Here is an 18339-nt window from a genome sequence, read left to right on the forward strand (position 1 = left end):
CGCCTACTATGTGCCAAGCACTGTTCTAAGCTCTGGGGTAGATACAAGGTAATCAGGTTGTCCCATGTGTGGCTCATAGCCTTAGTCCCCATTTTACAGATGAGGTAACTGAGGCACAGAGGAGTGAAGTGACTTGCCCCAAGTCACACAGCTGACAAGTGGCAGAGTTGAAATTAGAACCCACAACCTCTGACTCCCAAGCCTGTGCTTTTTTCACTAAGCCACGCTGCTTCTCAAATACCAGCGATTGATTAAATTGATTAAACTCTAGACTGTAAGCCCGTCAAACGGCAGGGACTGTCTCTATCTGTTGCCGACTTGTTCATTCCAAGTGCTTAGTACAGTGCTCTGCACATAGTAAGTGCTCAATAAATACTATTGAATATTGAATGAAACCATGGAAGAGTTATCATATGGAAGTGAAACAGCAGTGGCCATTCCAGTTCGCAGGAGTAGGTCTCCGTCTCCCAACCCGCAGGAGTGTTCCCAAATTGGGCAACGAGACTTTAGATATGCACCTCAATCAATCAGTCAATCAATCCATGGCATATATTGAGTGCTTACTATGTGCAGAGCACTGTACTAATTACTTGAGAAAGTATAATAGAATTGGTAGAAGCAACCTCTGCCATCAAGGACCTCCATTCAAGGATGTCCTTTAAACCTGCTGTCAGAGAGGACATGTTCACACACACACTTGAATTGACATAGGTATCACTATGTGGATTTAAGAAAGCTCATTCTTACCCCACTGAGTGGGACAAATTTGGCTTATTGTCATTTCTTTTGACAAGTGGGACATAAAGGTTGATTTTGACTCACCTAAAATCACAAAGCGAACTAGTGGCAAAAGCTAATAGAATCAATCAACCGTGCCTTGCTTCTTTCTTTGAAAACAAAAACACTGGTGTCTCCACTTGGCTGCCAGGGTAAACTCTAAAGCAAGTCTTGGCAAATGAACTGATCATCTCAGTGCAGTATACAGATGAATCCTAGTCCTGGGGCAAGAAAAGAGGAGTTTAAATCCAAAGTTTTCAGAGTTCCTTTCAGTAGAGAAGCAGCATGGTCTAGTGCTAAGGGCACGGGACTGGGAATCTGAGGACCTGAGTTCTAATCCAACTTCTCTGCTGTGTGACCTTCCTCTGTGCTTCAGTTTCTTCAGTGCCAGAGTAGATACAAGGTAATTGTGTCCCGCATGTGGTGTGCAGTCTAGGTAGGAGGGAGAACAAGAATTGAATCATCATTTACCGATGAGGAGATTGAGGCAAAGAAGTTGTGACATGCCCAAGATCACCTAGCAAGCAGGTGGTGGAGCTGGATTTAGAACCCAGGTTCTCTGACTCCCAGGCCCACATTCTTTCCACAAGGCCACGCAGTACTGGCTCAGCCATCTTTCATCCTCCCCTTTTACCCAACCCCTGGAGCTCAATGTGAGGAGGCAGGCTGCCCCATCCCTATTCCACTGAAACTCCCATGGACTCCCACTCCAGCCCAGGAAGGATTCAAACCCTGAGTCGTGAGGTGCCCTACCCTTATGAGGTGATAACTGTGGCTGAATTTGAGTTCTGGGGCTGTTGGTTTGAGCCGTGAGGGGCCCGAATCCTGCAGCTCTTGGCATAGCTATCGTCGTCCTCGGCTTTCTATTTCATTTGCTCTTTCCTTTGAAATCTGTCACCGATTCCCTACCTGACTTGCTTTTAAAATTTGAGCCCCTTGCGGCCCGGTGACCATACAAATATCTTACTTTAATAGAGTTGCTAACAGTGCTTACAGGCTGCAGCCAGCCACACCCTTTCTTAGAGCTGTCCACCCAAACCTCTTCCATATAGAGGGACGAGTCACTTCGTGGTGGGGTGCTGGTTACCCAGGGAACGATTCTTCCCAACATGAAAATATGCTCCTCCCTGTCCCATGAGGAGAGAAAAGAGAGCCTTGATCACCATGTTTCTCCCTGTGGATGCCAGAGTCCATCAATCAATCAATGGTATTTATTGAGCACTTACTACATGCCCAGCATTGTACTAGAAGTGCTTGGGAGAGTATAATAAACAGAATTGGCAGACACTCTCCCTGCCCATAATGAGCTTACAGTCCAGATTCCCATCCTTTGAGTGTGTTATCCTAATTCCCGGTCAGAATTGGCTGCCTCGACCTGCCTCTCGACTTTGTCAGGGAACATGTCGTCAGGGACTTAGAGGCAGGGAACACCCAAAATGGTCCTGTTTGGACCATTATAGTGACCACAGGGCAGCTAACTGGCTCTGAGTCCACCACACAGCCTCCATTCATCCCCTTGGCTTTTACACTGGTGCAAAGTGGCTAACTAATGATCAATCAATGAAAGGTATTCATTAATGTATTTATATTAATGTCTGTCTTCCCTTCTAGACCATCAGTTTGTTGTGGACAGGGAATGTGTGTGTTTACTGTTATATTGTACTCTCCCAAGCCCTTAATGCAGAGCTCTGCAAACAGTAAGCACTCAATAAATCTGATTGAAGAATGAAAACACTGAGCATCTACTGTCTGTAGATCACTGTACCAAGCGTTTAGAGAAATAATAGATTTGATAGACATGATCCCTGCCTATAAGGACTTTACAGTCTAGTGGGAGAAAACAGATATTACATTACAAATGGTTCAGTGCAAGGATATACGCATAAGTGCTGTGGAGCTAGGATGGATTTAATATATAATAATTATGGTATTTGATCACCTCGGCACTGTACTAAGCACTGGGGTGGATACAGGCAAATAAAGCCAGACACAGTCCCTTCCCACATGGGGTTCACAGTCTCAATCCCATTTTATAGGTGAGGTAACTGAGGCACAGAGAAGTGAAGTGACTTACCCAAGGTCACACAGCAGACAAGTGACAGAGTGGGGGTTGGAACCCATTACCTTATGACTCCTGGGCTGATGCCGTATTCACTGTGGCATGCTGCTTATCAAGTGATTAAGGGGTTTACAGATCCTAGTGCATAGTTGATGTGGAAGGGAGTAAGCGCAGTGCTCGGTAAATACAATTGAATGAATGAATGAAGGGAGGATGGCTAGAGGAAATCATAGTTTAGTTGGGGAAGGCCTCTTGGAGGAAATGTGATTTTTATGAGAGTTGAGATGGTGAATTTAAAATGATCATTAGGCCTAGAAATTGAGCCATGAATTTAATCCTATCATCTCTGCCGAGCTGATGATTGAAGAACATACCTGCAACTCTCGGCATAAATGCTGATCCTTTTGTGAGGGACTCAAAGCTATCAACACATTACAGACCCCAGCAGTGCATTCAGACCATATGTGACTCACTTGGATAATAAATTTCAGTTTTCAAATTACATGCTTTTGGATGACTTCTGATGAATGGTCAGATTTCTCTTGCACATGTGAGCTTTTTTGGTTAAAGTGATGAGAACCTGAAAGAATGTGGATTTGTTTGCATAAATTGTGGGTGAGTATTTGTTTTGCTCATGAGCTGTTGAGTTTAATTGGGCTACAGATGGTGTCAATTGTGGTTTTCTTCACTGAATCTCATTTCCTTGTTTCCACTTTCCCGTTCGCTGTGGTGTAGCTGGTGTTTCACAGTAAAATATCCCTTAAAAGTGTTCAATGAAGATGGTTGAGCAACACTGACCCCTTGGGATAACATTTCTAGGCAAGAATTTCCATGACAAAGTGCTGTCATCCTGAAGTTTCCAAGAAGAATCCAGAATTCTCCCTTCTTTTACTTTTCTGTTCTTACCCAGAGCTTGTCTTCTCATTAGTCTTCCTCTTTATCTCTCCTCTGTTATTTCCATGACTTTCAGTAGTGAGTTGTTTTAAAATCAATCAAACGTTGAAGAGAATTAAGAGTACATATGTTGTGCAGAGCACTGTAGTGCTTAGGAGAATATAATATAACTGGTAGACATAATCCATGCCCTCAAGGAATTTAGATTCTAGGAGGGAGACAGGCACTCAATTATAAACAGGAGGAAGATGTTTATTGAATATTCCCATAAGTGCTACTGAGGTTGGGAGTATTTAAATTTTTAGGTAGTGTGTAAGTCCTGTCATGGCAGATGGGAACAGAAGTTGGGAAGATGAGAGATTAGTCAAGGAACACCTTCTGGAGGAGATGTGATATTAGGCTTTGAAGGGAGAGGCAGTTCCAGGTAGCCGGGAAGGGAGTGAGCAAAAGGTTGGTCATGGGAGGGTTGCGATAGAGTAGGTTGATTTGAGAAGAATAAATAGGGTGAGCTGGGATGGAGTGGGAGAAAAGAGTGGATAAGTAGGAGACAGAGAGCTGACTGCGTGAAATAAAGCCCATGTTTAAGACTTTCTGCCTGATGTGAATGCTTTTGAGGAACAGGGAGATGGGCAGAATGGCATCTGAGAAAAATTATCTAGGCAGTAGAGTGAAGAATGGGTTGAAGGAGGGAAAGACTGAAGGCCAGAAGATCAGTGAGGTAGCTGATGCAGTGTCAAGCTGGAATCTGACAAGAGCCTGGCCCATTGTGTAGTGGCTGTTTGGATGGAAAGGAAGTAGGGGGACTGAAAACGTTGTAGAGGAAGAAATGGCAGCATGTGGCCTTAGAATGTGGGGGGGTTGAAAGAGAGGGAGGAATCAAGGATAATGCCAAGGTTGCAGACCTTATATAGATAAGGAGGTTGGAGGGTGCTGGTAGTGTCAAGCGAGATGGGAAAAAACTTGAACGTTTGATGCCAACACTGTTAGCTCATAGGTGAAATAACCTAGGTGAAATTGAAGTCAGATGATGTTACTTTTCTTCACTTTGATCTGCATGTAGTTCTGACTTAATAATTATGGGGGGCAGACTTGGTTGACAGAGTTAGTGAATATATGGTAGCATTCTCCTTAAAAACCAATTCCCACGTGTGAGAGTTTCGAATTGCACCTCAGCAATCATGGGATAATGACAAATGATCTGATTGATAGTAGAATTTGGTGGGAAAAATGACAAAAATCTTAGTGTTTGTTCATATAAAGGCTTAAAGGCTGGAGGCCAAATTCTCCCTTAATTCCACACACATGCACCTCAAGTCAGTGAGCTCAGCTGTAACTCAGTTGAAGCAAGTCTGCATTGATACTCCACATTATCATACTGTGACACAGGCCATTGGCAGGGAGATTTAATTTTTTCCTTAGAAAAAATGATATTAATATTTGCTGATTCCCTTGATAAAAGGAGTACTACAAAGGAATATTGCAAAACCTTGGAGGCTTGGCAAAGGTTCTCGTGTGGGTGGAAAAATGTTGCACTGAAGCCAACTGGAACAACACATGAAAATGCTACATTAAAGAAAATCCCAAACCTGGAAGATATAATTCCAAAAAAAAAAAAAAAAGTTCAAAACAGCCAAAAACGTGGACTGTCACAATTACATCCCACTAGACAATCTGATAGCAATCACTGAAACTATTAGAAAAAAATGTAAATCTTTATCATGAAGATAATTGGTCTTTCTCTCTTGTGGTGAAGCTATGATATAACATTTGCTGGGCCCTGGCTATGAGTTTTCTGTGCTGTACGTGTTCTTTTTCATCACATGTCCTCCGTCTTTGTCTTTCCTCCGTGTTTCCCTCTCTTCTGACTCTGTATAACAAAGCAAAGTTGGAGCTGGAAGAGGAAGGGGAGCCATGGCAGTCCCGGGCCATCTAGACTCTGTACTGGCCCGGGAGACAGCTGGAACATGGAGCCAGTAACCCCAGGTGCTGCCATTTTCCCAGGCTGCTCTCTGCTGTGGGCAAGGATTCTCAATGGAGGGCAAATCAGTCTGGGGCCCAAGAAGTAGGCAGCCGGAGCTGAAACCCAAGTTGAAGCAGTTTGAGGAAGCTGTGGTGGTAGTTATCTCTCTGGCTCCCTTCATTTATTCAGTCGTATTTACTGAGTGCTTACTGGGTGCAGAGCACTGTACTAAGTACTGGGGAGAGTACATTATAACAATAAACAATGCCCACAATGAGCTTACAGTCTATGGGGGAGACAGACATTAATATAAATAAATACATTACAGGCATGTACATAAGTGCTGTGGGGCTGGGAGGGGGAATGAATTAAGGAAGCAAGTCAGGGCAACGCAGATGAGAAAGGAAGGCTTAGTCAGGGAAGGCCTCTTGGAGGTGATGTGCCCTCAATATGGCTTTGAAAGTGGGGAGAGTAATTGTCAGATTTGAGGAGGGAGGAAGTTTCAGGCCACAAGCAGGACATGGGTGAGGGGTCAGTCATGAGATAGATGAGATTGAGGAATAGTGAGAAGGTGAGCATTAGAGGAGCAAAGTGTGGAGACTGGGTTGTAGTAGGAGAGTAGCAAGGTGAGATAGGAGGGGGCAAGGTGTTTGAGTGCTCTGAAGCCAATAGTGAGTGGTTTTTGTTTCATGCGGAGGTGGATGGGCAACCACTGAAAGTTCTTGAGGAGTGGGGAAACATCCTGAGTGCTTACAGCATGGCTCAGTGGAAAAAGCATGGGCTTGGCATTCAGAGGTCATGGGTTCGAATCCCGGCTCTGCCATTGTCAGCTGGGTGACTGTGGGCAAGTCACTTCACTTCTCTGTGCCTCAGTTACCTCATCTGTAAAATGGGGATTAACTGTGAGCCTCATGTGGGACAACCTGATTACCCTGTATCTACACCAGTGCTTAGAACAGTGCTCTGCACATAGTAAGCGCTTAACAAATACCAATATTATTATTATTACAGGAACCTTTCACAGGACTCTTGACTTAGGCTTGAGTGGGGTCTGGCCCTGGTGATCTCACTGGTCCGGGACTGGGATGTCACCTCTGCAGCCCTCCAACCTCCCATGGCAGCCCAGTTTATCTGGTCCGGAAATCCCGTCCTTCCCAGGAAGAACTGGGGCCCACACCAAAGTGGCCCTCAGGATGGTGGAGGCAGCATTTTGCCAGGGGCTGGGCTTGCCCTGAATCAAAGGATATAGATGACACAGTTTGCCAGTTGGCTGTAAACAGTCAGTCAGCCAGTGATATTTATAGAGCACTTACTGTGTACAGATCACTGTATTAAGTGCTTGGGAGAGTACAATACAAAAATATAACTGATGCATTCCCTGCCCACAACGAGCTTAGTCTAGAAGGGGGAACAGACATTCATAAATAAATTCATTACAGATATGTACGTAAGTGCTGTGGGGCTTGGAGAGGAGATGAACAATTCACTCTGCATTTATAGAATGTCTCTGGGAAACAAAAATAGACTAGCTGTTGTGTTATTTCTGTAGCAGTGAATGTCTGTGGTGTTTGGGTTTTGCAACTGTCTGTGTGTTTTTGTGTGTGTGTGTTTGTCCTTATTATTCCAAGATGTCCTTCTGATTGGTGAATATGCCCTCCTGTGAATGGACAGCCGCATGGAAAGTTGCAGTGGCAGCTGTGGATGTGATTCTGAATCCCTGACCCAAAAATGTGTGTACTGGGGGGGCTGAGGAGAAGCCTGTTTTTCCTCCCAGCTTCTCCCACCTATCAGGGGAGCGCTTCCTGATGCTGAGAACACCAGGATTTGTAACTGTGGGCTAGAGAGGGTGGATAAATCCACTCTCTCCTTACTGCTGTATTGTGTTTTCCCAAGTGCTCAGTACAGTGCTCTGTACCCAGTAAACGCTCAATAAATACCATTGAATGAATGAACTGGGAGGTACCAGACCAACTCTCCTATCTAATGTTGCTGCTTCGTGTGGCCTGTTGAATTAATCACATCTTATTGTTTGTAATTCATGCTTATTTTTAATAAACAGACATACCCCCATGATCAAGGTCCTAGGAGGACCTTAGACACCACACAAAACAGACGTGTGAGGTGCTAGTACTGATACTTTCCTTGATTTCCTCCTACAACCCAGCCCGCACACTTGACTCCTCTAATGCCAACCTACACACTGTACCTCTATCTCATCTATCTCTCCTCTCGCTTCTGGCTGGGAATGTCCTTCTTCTTATCCAATAGACAATTATTCTCCCCACCTTCAAGGCTTATAGAAGGCACATCTCTGTCAAGAGGCCATCCCTGACTAAGCCTTCATTTCCTTTTCTCCCACTCCCTTGTGAGTCACCCTTTCAATTGGATTTGCACCCTTTCTTCATGCTCCCCTCAGTTCCACAGCACTTATGTGTCCATAACTTATGTATTTTATTTTAGGGTCTGCCTCTCCCTCTAGACTGTGAGCTTGTTGTGGGCAAAGAATGTGTCTACTCACTCTATTATATTGTACTCTCCCAAGTGCTTAGTTTAGTGTTCTGCACACATTAATGCAGCATAGCTTTTGGTAGAGCACAGACCTGGGAGTCAGAAGGACTTGGGTTCTAACCCGAGCTCCACCACGTGTCTGCTGTGTGACCTTGGGCAAATCACTTCACTTCTCTGGACCTCAGTTACCGCATCTATAAAATGGGGATTAAGAGTGGGATTCATATATTGTAATATTGTACTCTCCCAAGCACTTAGTACAGTGTTTTGCAGAGTAAGTGCTCAATAAATACTACTGAATGACTGACAGGGAGTGTGTCCACCTGATTAACTTGTATCTACTCCAGACCTTAGAACCATGCTTGGCCCATAGTAAGCGCTTAAAAAAAAGTACAATAATAATAAAGCTCTCAATAAATATGGTGCTGATTAATCTATTTGCTCTCTAGAACTTCAGTTTGGTCTACATCTTTATTGCACCTTGTTACCACCCCATTGCCCTTCAGTCTCCTGCAAGGCATCCTGAGTTTCTCTTTGGTTATCATTTTGCCACCCTTCCTTCAATGGAGAGTGAGTTATTTAATTAGCAAATTTCAATGACAGCATTTAGCTCTATGTTGAAAATGGTGATCTTTGGTTGTGTGTCAGATAAGGGCTGGGTATATAGCATTATGGTATTCAGAATAATTTCTGGTTTACAGAACTTTGCTCATTCCTTACTCTGTTTCTCCTCTGTACTGTAAGGTTCTTGTGGACAGGAAACCTCTTCACCAACTCTTTTGTACTGTACTCTTCCAAGCACTCAGTACAATGTTTGCACATAGCAACCACTCAGTAAATCCAACTGATGATTCTGAGAGGTTGTTCATAGTGATCTTCATGTCTAAGAATGTCAAAGAATGATCCCTCTCCTGTTAAACTGAAGGCATCTCCGAGAGGATTGAAATTGTACTTTAGCATCAGCTTCCAAGTTGCAGAGAACACCTTGAGCAGGTTTTACATAGCCTGTTTGATTCCACTGATAGGGAAATGCTCAAACAAACTTCCTCTGATTCTCTTTGATACATCTGTTATCATGTAGTTATCGGAAGTTCCTGCTTATTTTTTTAGGGCCAGCCAAGCTTTTTTTCAGTAATTACCAGGACCCAGATTTCTCGATGGCATCAAATTATTCTTTTTAACATTTGTCAAGCATTTACTCAGTACAAAGCACTGTACAAGGCCCTAGGAAAGGTTTAAAGATTTAAATTCTGACGTGATTGAAAAGCAGCATGGCGCAGTGGATAGAACACCAGAAGGACCTGGATTCTAATCCTGGCTCTGCCACTTGTCTGCTGTGTGACTTTGGTCAAGTCACTTCATTTCTCTGTGCCTCAGTTATCTCATCTATAACATGGGGATTAAGACTAGGAGCCTTATGTGGAACTGGATCCAACCTGATTAGCTTGTATCTACCCAGCACTTAATACAGTGCCTGGCACAAAGTAAGGGCTTTACAATGCTTTACAATGCCATCAATTAATTTAATTATATTGTTGCATTGTCCTCTCCCAAGCGCTCATTAATGATCAACAATTGATGGCTTGATCATTCTTGTTCCTGTTGCCAACTTCTTGCTCATGCCCTTCCTCTTGCATGGGTATAAACACAGATCTGGAGTATCGCCATTCTACATGACTCCAGCTGTAGTGGTGGCTGCCTTAGTAGTTAGTAAGGATGCCAAGTCTTCTCATGTTGGCAAGTTCTTGGTAGAGTCAAATCTATTTAAAGTATTTGGTATATTTGGAAACAAAAAGAGGCAAGATGGACTGCACTTAAGAAAACGAGTGAAGGCCAGGCTCATCTTGTTCCAGGGCTAAGAGTGCCCAAATTTACCTCACTAGCCCAGATGGATTTCTCGCTGCCTATGCAATTTCATGTCTCCTCAGCAACATGAATTTGCCATGTTCAAAACCTTGTCTTCTCTCCCAAATCCTTCTCTCCAGCTAACTTTCCAGTCGCACAGCCCACAGAGCCACTATCTTCAGTACTTAGAACAGTGCTTGGCACATTGTAAGCGCTTAACAAATACCATAATTATTATTCCCCACTTTGGAAGAAGAGCAACTATGGCATCATCTTTGACACCACCCTCTCTTTCAACCCTCATGCTCAGTCTGTTAATTCATGCTGTCATTGTTTTCTCCACAGCATTCACAAATTCCTTCCTCAGTAACCAAATGACCTCCATGTTTCGTCATTTCCTGCTATGGTTCCTTAGTCTCTGCATTAGACTCCCTCCCTTGGTCATTTCCCATTTCAGTTGATATTCTGCTGCCCAGATCATTTTTCTAAAACAGTGTTCTGCATATATCTTCACCCTGATCCTTTTTCTAAAACAATGCTCTGCATACATCTCCACTCTCCTCACAGTACTTCTGCAGTTACCCAGGCCTCTCTGTACCAAGTGAAAATTCCTGACCAATTGGCTTTAAAAACTCAACCAGCACTCTCTCCCTCCTATTTTTCCACTCTTTTCCTACTATATTCTAATGCGTACTATTTGTCTCAAACTAACCTATTCACTGGGCTCCTCTAGCTTGCTGTGGTCAGGAACTGTGTTTACCAACTTGTACTCTCCCAAGCTCCCTGCACACATTAAACGCTCAATAAATATCGATTGATTATTCTCATTCCTGCTGCCAATTTCTTGCTCATGCCCTTCTCCCAGCATGGAATTCTCCCTTCCATGTTCATAGCCCTCCTGAAATCATATCTATTCCTGAATCCTCCCCCAGATATCTTCTAAACTCCCCTGGTTACACCTATGCACTCGTGTTCTCATAACCAACCATATCAAGACCTAAGCACACAATTTATATACCCTAAATCTTACCACAAACTCATATACATATCAATTTTTCCTTTTTCCTATCATCGCCTTATTTTCTCTTTAGATTGAAAGATTCCCTAATCTTTCAGGAATCATGTCTATTAACTCTATTGTGCTCTCTCTAGCATTCAGTACAGTGCTCTGTACCAAACTTTGGCATTATTTGGAAACTTCCTACAAAATATCAAGTAACTATTCTAAAAGTGTGACCAGTCTAATTGCCAGTGATAACATTACCCTGAGGTTTGGAAAAAAACCCCAAAACTTGAGAATTGGTTAAAAAATTGAAATTTGAGAATTCTAGGTCTTTTTGGCAGGGCAAGCAAGAGACCATTTTTTTAACTTAATTTTCTTTGGAATATGCTAAATGGGATTTTGGATTTATCCAAAGGATTTAGACCTGATTGGAAAAAAAACCCTTGAGGCATTCTTTTCACTGTAAAAGTAAAGAGTTAATTGTGCAAGATAATGGAGTCAATTCTTTTCCTCCTTCAAGCATTACAGTTTATTTTTTTTTTATTTAGTCAGATAAGGAAGTAATTCTAAAAGTAGGCAAAGAGCAAATTATTTTAGGCAATATTCTATATAACTTGTAAATACACTGGCTGAACATACGGAAAACTGTACATTCCAATTCTTCTAAATCACTTGCCTCATTGGAGGAAGAAAAAGTGTTCAGGGATTCCCAGTATATTTAGATGTGATATGCAAAACACAAAGCGGCCTAGAGATAGGGTTTCTCTTTTGGGCTGCATCTTTGTGATGAAAATTATCATGATATATGATGTGAAAATTACTCAGTAGTCTCTGAGGAATTATGATGGCAAGAAAGCAGCACAATTGAAAACAGAAGGAAGTTCTTGCACAAACAATATTATTCTTGAATTGGCCAATGCAATTTTTCATATGAGAAATGCAGCAGTAATCCCTTTCACTCTTCCTTGTATTTTAGTAGTAACAGTAGTAGCATTTACTGAATATCTGCTTAGTACAGAAAAAGTTGGCTCTTGGAAAGTACAGACTAATGAAGTGACAAGTTCTCGGCCCACTGAGAGCTTCCACTCCTTGAGCAAATTGTGTACATCCCCTGCCCCCCTCCACTTCCTCTCCTCCAATTTTCTCCTTGGCTCCCTGCTATCTGGCTCTCTCTCCCTCCTCTCCTAGGGTCCCCAGTGATCTTCTCAACTGTAGAAATAAGAGGAGTTAATTGTGCAAGATAATGGAGCCAATTTTCTACCTTCTTCAAGTATTATAGTTTCTTTTCTTCTTCAGTCAGATAAGGGGATAATTCTAAATTGAGTTCAGGAGGAGATGAAGTTTTGGAAGAGTAGGGGGGGATTGAGGGAGTATGAATCGAAGGAAGAATAGAAGAATGTGCTGAAGACAGCTGAGTTTATTCATTCAATTCAGTTGTACTTATTGAGCACTTACTCTGTGTAGAACATGGTACTAAGTTCTTGGGAGAGTACTAAATAACAATAAACAGACACATTCCCTGCCCATATGAGCTTACAGTCTAGAAGGGGGAGAGAAACATGAATACACATAAATAAAATTATGGACATGTACGTAAGTGTTGTGGGGCTGGTAGGGGGTGAAGAGCAAAGGGAACAAGTCAGGGAGACACAGAAGGGAGTAGGAGATGAGGAAAGGTGGGGCTTAGTCTGGGAAGGCCTCTTGGAGGGGATATGCTTTCAATAACGATTTGAAGTGGGGTAGAGTATTTGTCGGATTTAAGGAGGGAGGGCATTCCGGGTGAGAGGCAGGATGTGAGCAAGGAATTGGCAGCGAGACAGGCAAGACCAAGGCACAGTGAAAAGGTCAGCATCAGGAGCAAAGTGTGTGGGCTGGGTTGTAAAAGGAGAGAAACGAGGTGAGGTAGCAGGGGCCAAGATGGAGGAGTGCTTTAAAGTCAATGGTGAGGAGTTTTTGTTTGATGCAGAGGTCGATGGACAAGCACTGGAGTTTTTTAGGAGCAGAGTGATGTGTCCTGAACATTTTTGTAGAAAAATGATCCAGGCAGCAGAATGAAGTATAGACTGGAGTGGGGAGAGACAGGAGGCTGGGAGGTCGATAAGGAGGCTGACGCAGTAATCCAGACAGGATAGGATGAGTGATTGTATTAACGTGGTAGCAGTTTGGAGGGGAAAGGGCGGATTCTAGTTATGTTGTGAAGGTGGGCCTGACAGGATTTAGTGATGGATTGAATTTGTGTTTTGAATGACAGAGAGAAGTCAAGGATAATGCCAAGATTACAGGTTTGTGAGAGGGAAGGATGGTGGTGCTGTCTACAGTGATAGGAAAGTCAGGGAGAGGACAGGGTTGGGTGGGAAGATAAGGAGCTCTTTTGGACATGTCAAGTTTGAGGTGATGGGAGGACATCCAAGTAGAGATGTCTTGAAATCAAGAGGAAATGAGACACTGAAGAGAAGGAGAGAGTTCAGGGCTGGAGATGCAGATTTGGGTATCATCCGCATAGAGGTTGTGGTGAAGCCATGGGACCGAATGAGTTCTCCAAGGGAGTGGGTGTAGATGGAGAATAGAAAGAGACCCCAAACTGAATCTTGAGGGACCCCCGCAGTTAGGGGGTGGGAGGCAGAGGAGGAGCCCACGAAGGAGACTGAGAACGAGGTGGTCCACAGTGCTAAAGCTGAGAGGTCGAGGAGGATTAGGATGGAATAGAGGCTTTAGGATTTGGCAAGAAGGAGATCATAGGTGGTTTCTGTGGCGTGAAGGGGACAGAAGCCAGATTGGAAGGGTTCGAGGAGAGGAATTTGAGACAGCGCATATAGACAACTCACTCAAGGATTTTGGAGAGGAATGCTAGGGGGGAGATGGAGCGATAATGCGGTGGGATCAAGGGAGGGTTTTTTTAAGACGGGAGACATGGAGTTAAAGTAAGAGTGTGATTCCTTTCCTTTTGGTCTATTCAGGCCTCACATTTCTGCTGTCTCAGACACTAGTTTTAAAGCAATTATTCATACTGGAATTTGCAAATTACCAAATTTGGCTTTAAGAATTAGCTGTAGTATTATCGATGCACAAGACTATAAATTCAGTGAAAACCAGTAGAAGGATTTCATCATGAGTCCATATGAGAACAGTGGAGGACCACGATGTACTTAGATCTTGTGTATTTTTTAGGCATCAAAGCTGTGTTCTCCAGGATGGATTAATGCAGGTCACAGGACTTGAAATTGTCTCAACAAAGTGTTCTCAAAACACCATGTGACAGAGAGTACTGAAAACTAATCATGAACTCTGAGTGTCAATCCTGCCTGTATGTATTTTTCCAGCTCACCTGGAAACCTTAGTAAGTTGCTTGACCTTTTTGAATATTTTCCTCTAAAATGTAGCTAATCAGATCAGCCTAACTCACAACAGCAAACACCAGCACTGGGAGGGTTAGCTAACTAAGGATGACAAAGGGCTTGGCAAACTGGCTGCTATGTAAATGTTAACATCAATTAAGTACTTCTTGACATTGAATGTGCACCTGCCTAAGTGAAGATGACTGAATCAGTCCCTCCCAGTGCCTTAGGTCCTCCTTTGCTGACATTTAGGCACCTCTGAAAAGGTCACATTAACTCATTCAGGCCTCAACCATGAGAAGAGTTTAACAGGTAGCATACAACGCCTACTCTGACTGCTGTAAGAAGGAAGTAGCAGACATGAAGTGGAGCCTAGGGGGAAATGATAATAATAGCATTATTATTATTATGGGTACTTGTTAAGCAATTATGTGCCAAACTCTGTTCTAAGTGCTGGGGTAAATATAAATTAATCAAGTTCATTCATTCATTCAATAGTATTTATTGAGCACTTACTATGTGCAGAGTACTGTACTAAGTGCTTGGAATGCACAGTTCGGCAACAGATAGAGACAATCCCTGCCCAATGACGGGCTCACAGTCTAATCCAGGGAGACAGACAGCAGAGCAAAACAGAACGAAGCAAAAACAAGACAACATTATCACGATAAATGCAATCAAGGGGATTTACACCTCATTAACAAAATAAATAGGGTAATAAATAGTATATGCAAATGAGCACAGTGCTGAGGGGAAGGAGGAAGGGGGAGGAGCAGAGGGGAGGGATAAAGTTGAATAAAGTCCCTGTCCCTCATGGGGCTCACAGTCTTAATCCCCATTTTGCAGATGCGATAACTGAGACCCAGAGAAATTAAGTGACTTGCCAAAGGTCACATAGCAGACACATGGTGGAGACAAAATCAGAACCCATGTCCTCTCATTCAATCATATTTATTGAGTGCTTACTGTGTGCAGAGTATTGTACTAAGTGCTTGGAAAATACAATACAGCAATAGAGAGAGACAATCCCTGCTCCCAGCGGGCTCACAGTCTGGCTAGGGGGGTGGGGGTGGCGGAGACAGACATCAGTACAAGTAAACAGGCATCAATATAAATCAATAGAATTATAGATATATGCTTATATACGTAAGTGCTGTGGGCTGGGAGAAGGGGGGAAGAGCAATAAGAGTGAGTCTGGGTGATGCAGAAAGGAGTATGAGCTGAGGAAAAGTGGGGCTTAGCCTGCGAAGGACTCTTGGAGGAGGTTTGCCTTCAGTAAGGCTTTGACGGGGAGGCGGGGAGAGTGGTTGTCTGGCAGATTGGAGGAGGGAGGGAGTTGTGACTCCCAGGCCTGTGCTCTATTCCCTAAACCTCTTCTAGACTGTAAGCTTATGAGCAAGAATCATTTCTACCACCACTATTTTATTATATGCTTATTATTATTAATGATAACAATAATGATGATGATAATTGTGGCATGCATTAAGAGCTACGTTCCAAACTCTTTACTAAGGGCTGGGGTGGATATAAGTTAATCAAGTCGGTCACAGTTTCTGTCCCAAATGGAGTTTATGGTCTGAGTGGGAGGGAGAAAGAGGTATTTAATCCCCATTCTACTGAGATGCAGAAAAGAAAAGTGACTTGCCCGTGGTCACATAGTAGGCAAATGGCAGAGGTGGGATTAGAACCCAGATCCTCTGACCCAATCAATCAATCACATTTATTGAACACTTACTGTGTGCAGAGAACTCTGCTAACCGCTTAGGAGAATACAACATAACAGAGTTGGTAAGGATGTCCACAATGACTCCTAGGCCCACAATCTTTCCACCAGGCCATTCTGCTTCTCATATGGGTTTAGGTGGTAATACAAACCCGACCACCATCAGAATCCTTTCCTCCCTTCGTGCTATCACCCACCTGATATCTGTGACTCTGGGAGGGAGTCAATCATGTAGTACAATCTTTGTACACAATAGGAGCAGCATGGCCTAGTGGCAAGAGCACGGGCTTGGGAGTCCGAAGTCGGGGGTTCTAATCCCAACTTTGCCACTTGTCTGCTGTGTAACCTTGGGCAAGTCACTCAACTTCTCTGTGCCTCACTTACCTCATCTGCAAAATGGGGATTGAGACTATGAGTCCCACTTAGGACAACCTGATTAACTTGTATTTACCCTACTGCTTAGAACAATGCCTGACACATAGTAAGCGCTTAACAAATACCATTACTATTATAAATATGATTGAATGAATAAATGGAGGGAGGAAAGAAAGCATAGGGTGGAGATATCCTGAATACTTTCTCTCGCACCTTCTTGGGCTGCTGCAAACCCACAGGAAGCAACAGGAAAATGGCAGGCAGAGGGTGGATGCTGCAGCAGAGAGAGTGCCCAAGAACCAAAAAAAAAAAAAATCTGCCATACCATTGTTTCAAATCACTGAGACTTTGACCTAAAAATGGGCTCACCCACTCCCTTCCTCACTCAGTGGTGTTGATTGGATACAAACACTCTATCAAGTGTTTGGGAGAGTATGCTCTAGGTGAAAGACACATCCTCTACCCCCAACAAATTTACAGTATAATGGGAGAGACAGGCAGACACAAATTATATACAGTTAGAAGAGGAAAAGTAGGGGTACAGTTGGTTAAAGAAAGGGAAGAGAATGATGAATAAGCATTTACACCATAGATATATAAATTAATATGTATATGTGAATTATGGATGTAAGTGCTGAAGTGACAGTCCGGATCCCTTGACCTGGAGAGGAGGAAATAGTTTTAGGAATGGCAGCTGCAGAAGGTGAAGGGACCCGAGAGTGCAGGACTCTGAACATAATAAGAGCTCAATTAATATTGTTGTTGTTGATGATCCAGGACTTCAACTGAGCATGCACACTCTTTTCCTTTAAACCAACCTTCTCACTGTACTCCCCCTCTCAGGGTCGCACCTGGAGAGTTTCCAGTACTCTACCAGTCTCCACTATGGGAGGGAGAGTCAAGCAGAGACACACCCATACCATTCCTAGCTTGGCCAGCTGCTAGCAAGTGGAAGGAGATCTGCTACAAGTCAAAATTCACCTGTTGCTGGGCAGCAGTGGCACATGAGAGAGTCGAGGGTGGAGATTCAAGGTTACTGCATGGAAGAAGGCAATGGTAAACCACTTCCTTGTTTTTACCAAGAAAACTCTATGGATACAGTACTGGAACGATTACAGATGGAGGTGAGGTGTTCTGGGACAAGGGTGTCCATGGACTTGCCATGGTCAGAGATGACTCAACGGCATAAGGCAATCTCCTATTAGATGGTAAGCTTCATGGCTGAGTGGATAGAACATGGACCTGGGAGTCAGAGGACATGGATTCTAATCGCAACTCTGCTACTTATCTGCTGTGTTACTTGGGCAAGTCACTTCTTTCTCTGGCCTCAGTTATCTCATCTGCAAAATGGGGATTGAGATTGCGAGTCCCACATGGGCCACATGGGATAGGGACTGTGTCTAACCCAATTTGTTATAGCCACCCCAGTGCTTAGTACAGTGCCTTGCACACAGTAAGTGCTTAACAAGTGCATTTTAACAGTAATTGCATTTTATTATTATTATTAATTGGAATAATTAAAATTGTAGTACTTGTTAAGTGTTCACTATGTGTTAAGTACTGTCAAACGGCAGGGACTGTCTCTATCTGTTGCCGACTTGTTCATTCCAAGCGCTTAGTACAGTGCTCTGCACATAGTAAGTGCTCAATAAATACTATTGAATGAATGAATGAATACTGTATTAAGCAGAGAAGCAGCATTGCCTAATGGATAGAGCTTGGGCCTGGGAATCAGAAGGACCTGGGTTTTAATTCTGGCTCTGCCACTTGTCTGTTTGTGACCTTGGGCAAGTCACTTTAACTTCTCTGGGCCTCAGTTACCTCATTTTGTAAAATGGGGAATAAGACTGTGAGCCTCAC

General features: G+C 43.3%; 1 non-coding gene across 1 annotated transcript; it reads left to right on the forward strand.

Moving 5' to 3' along the window:
• The first annotated feature begins 17312 nt into the window (after nt 1-17312).
• On the forward strand, nt 17313-17450 carry LOC114809398. Its single transcript, XR_003757185.1, has one exon. It is a non-coding gene; the product is annotated as a small nucleolar RNA SNORA7 (small nucleolar RNA).
• Nucleotides 17451-18339: the final 889 nt, after the last annotated feature.

The sequence above is a fragment of the Ornithorhynchus anatinus genome, chromosome 2 (genome assembly GCF_004115215.2).
Source record: "Ornithorhynchus anatinus isolate Pmale09 chromosome 2, mOrnAna1.pri.v4, whole genome shotgun sequence".
NCBI lineage: Eukaryota > Metazoa > Chordata > Mammalia > Monotremata > Ornithorhynchidae > Ornithorhynchus > Ornithorhynchus anatinus.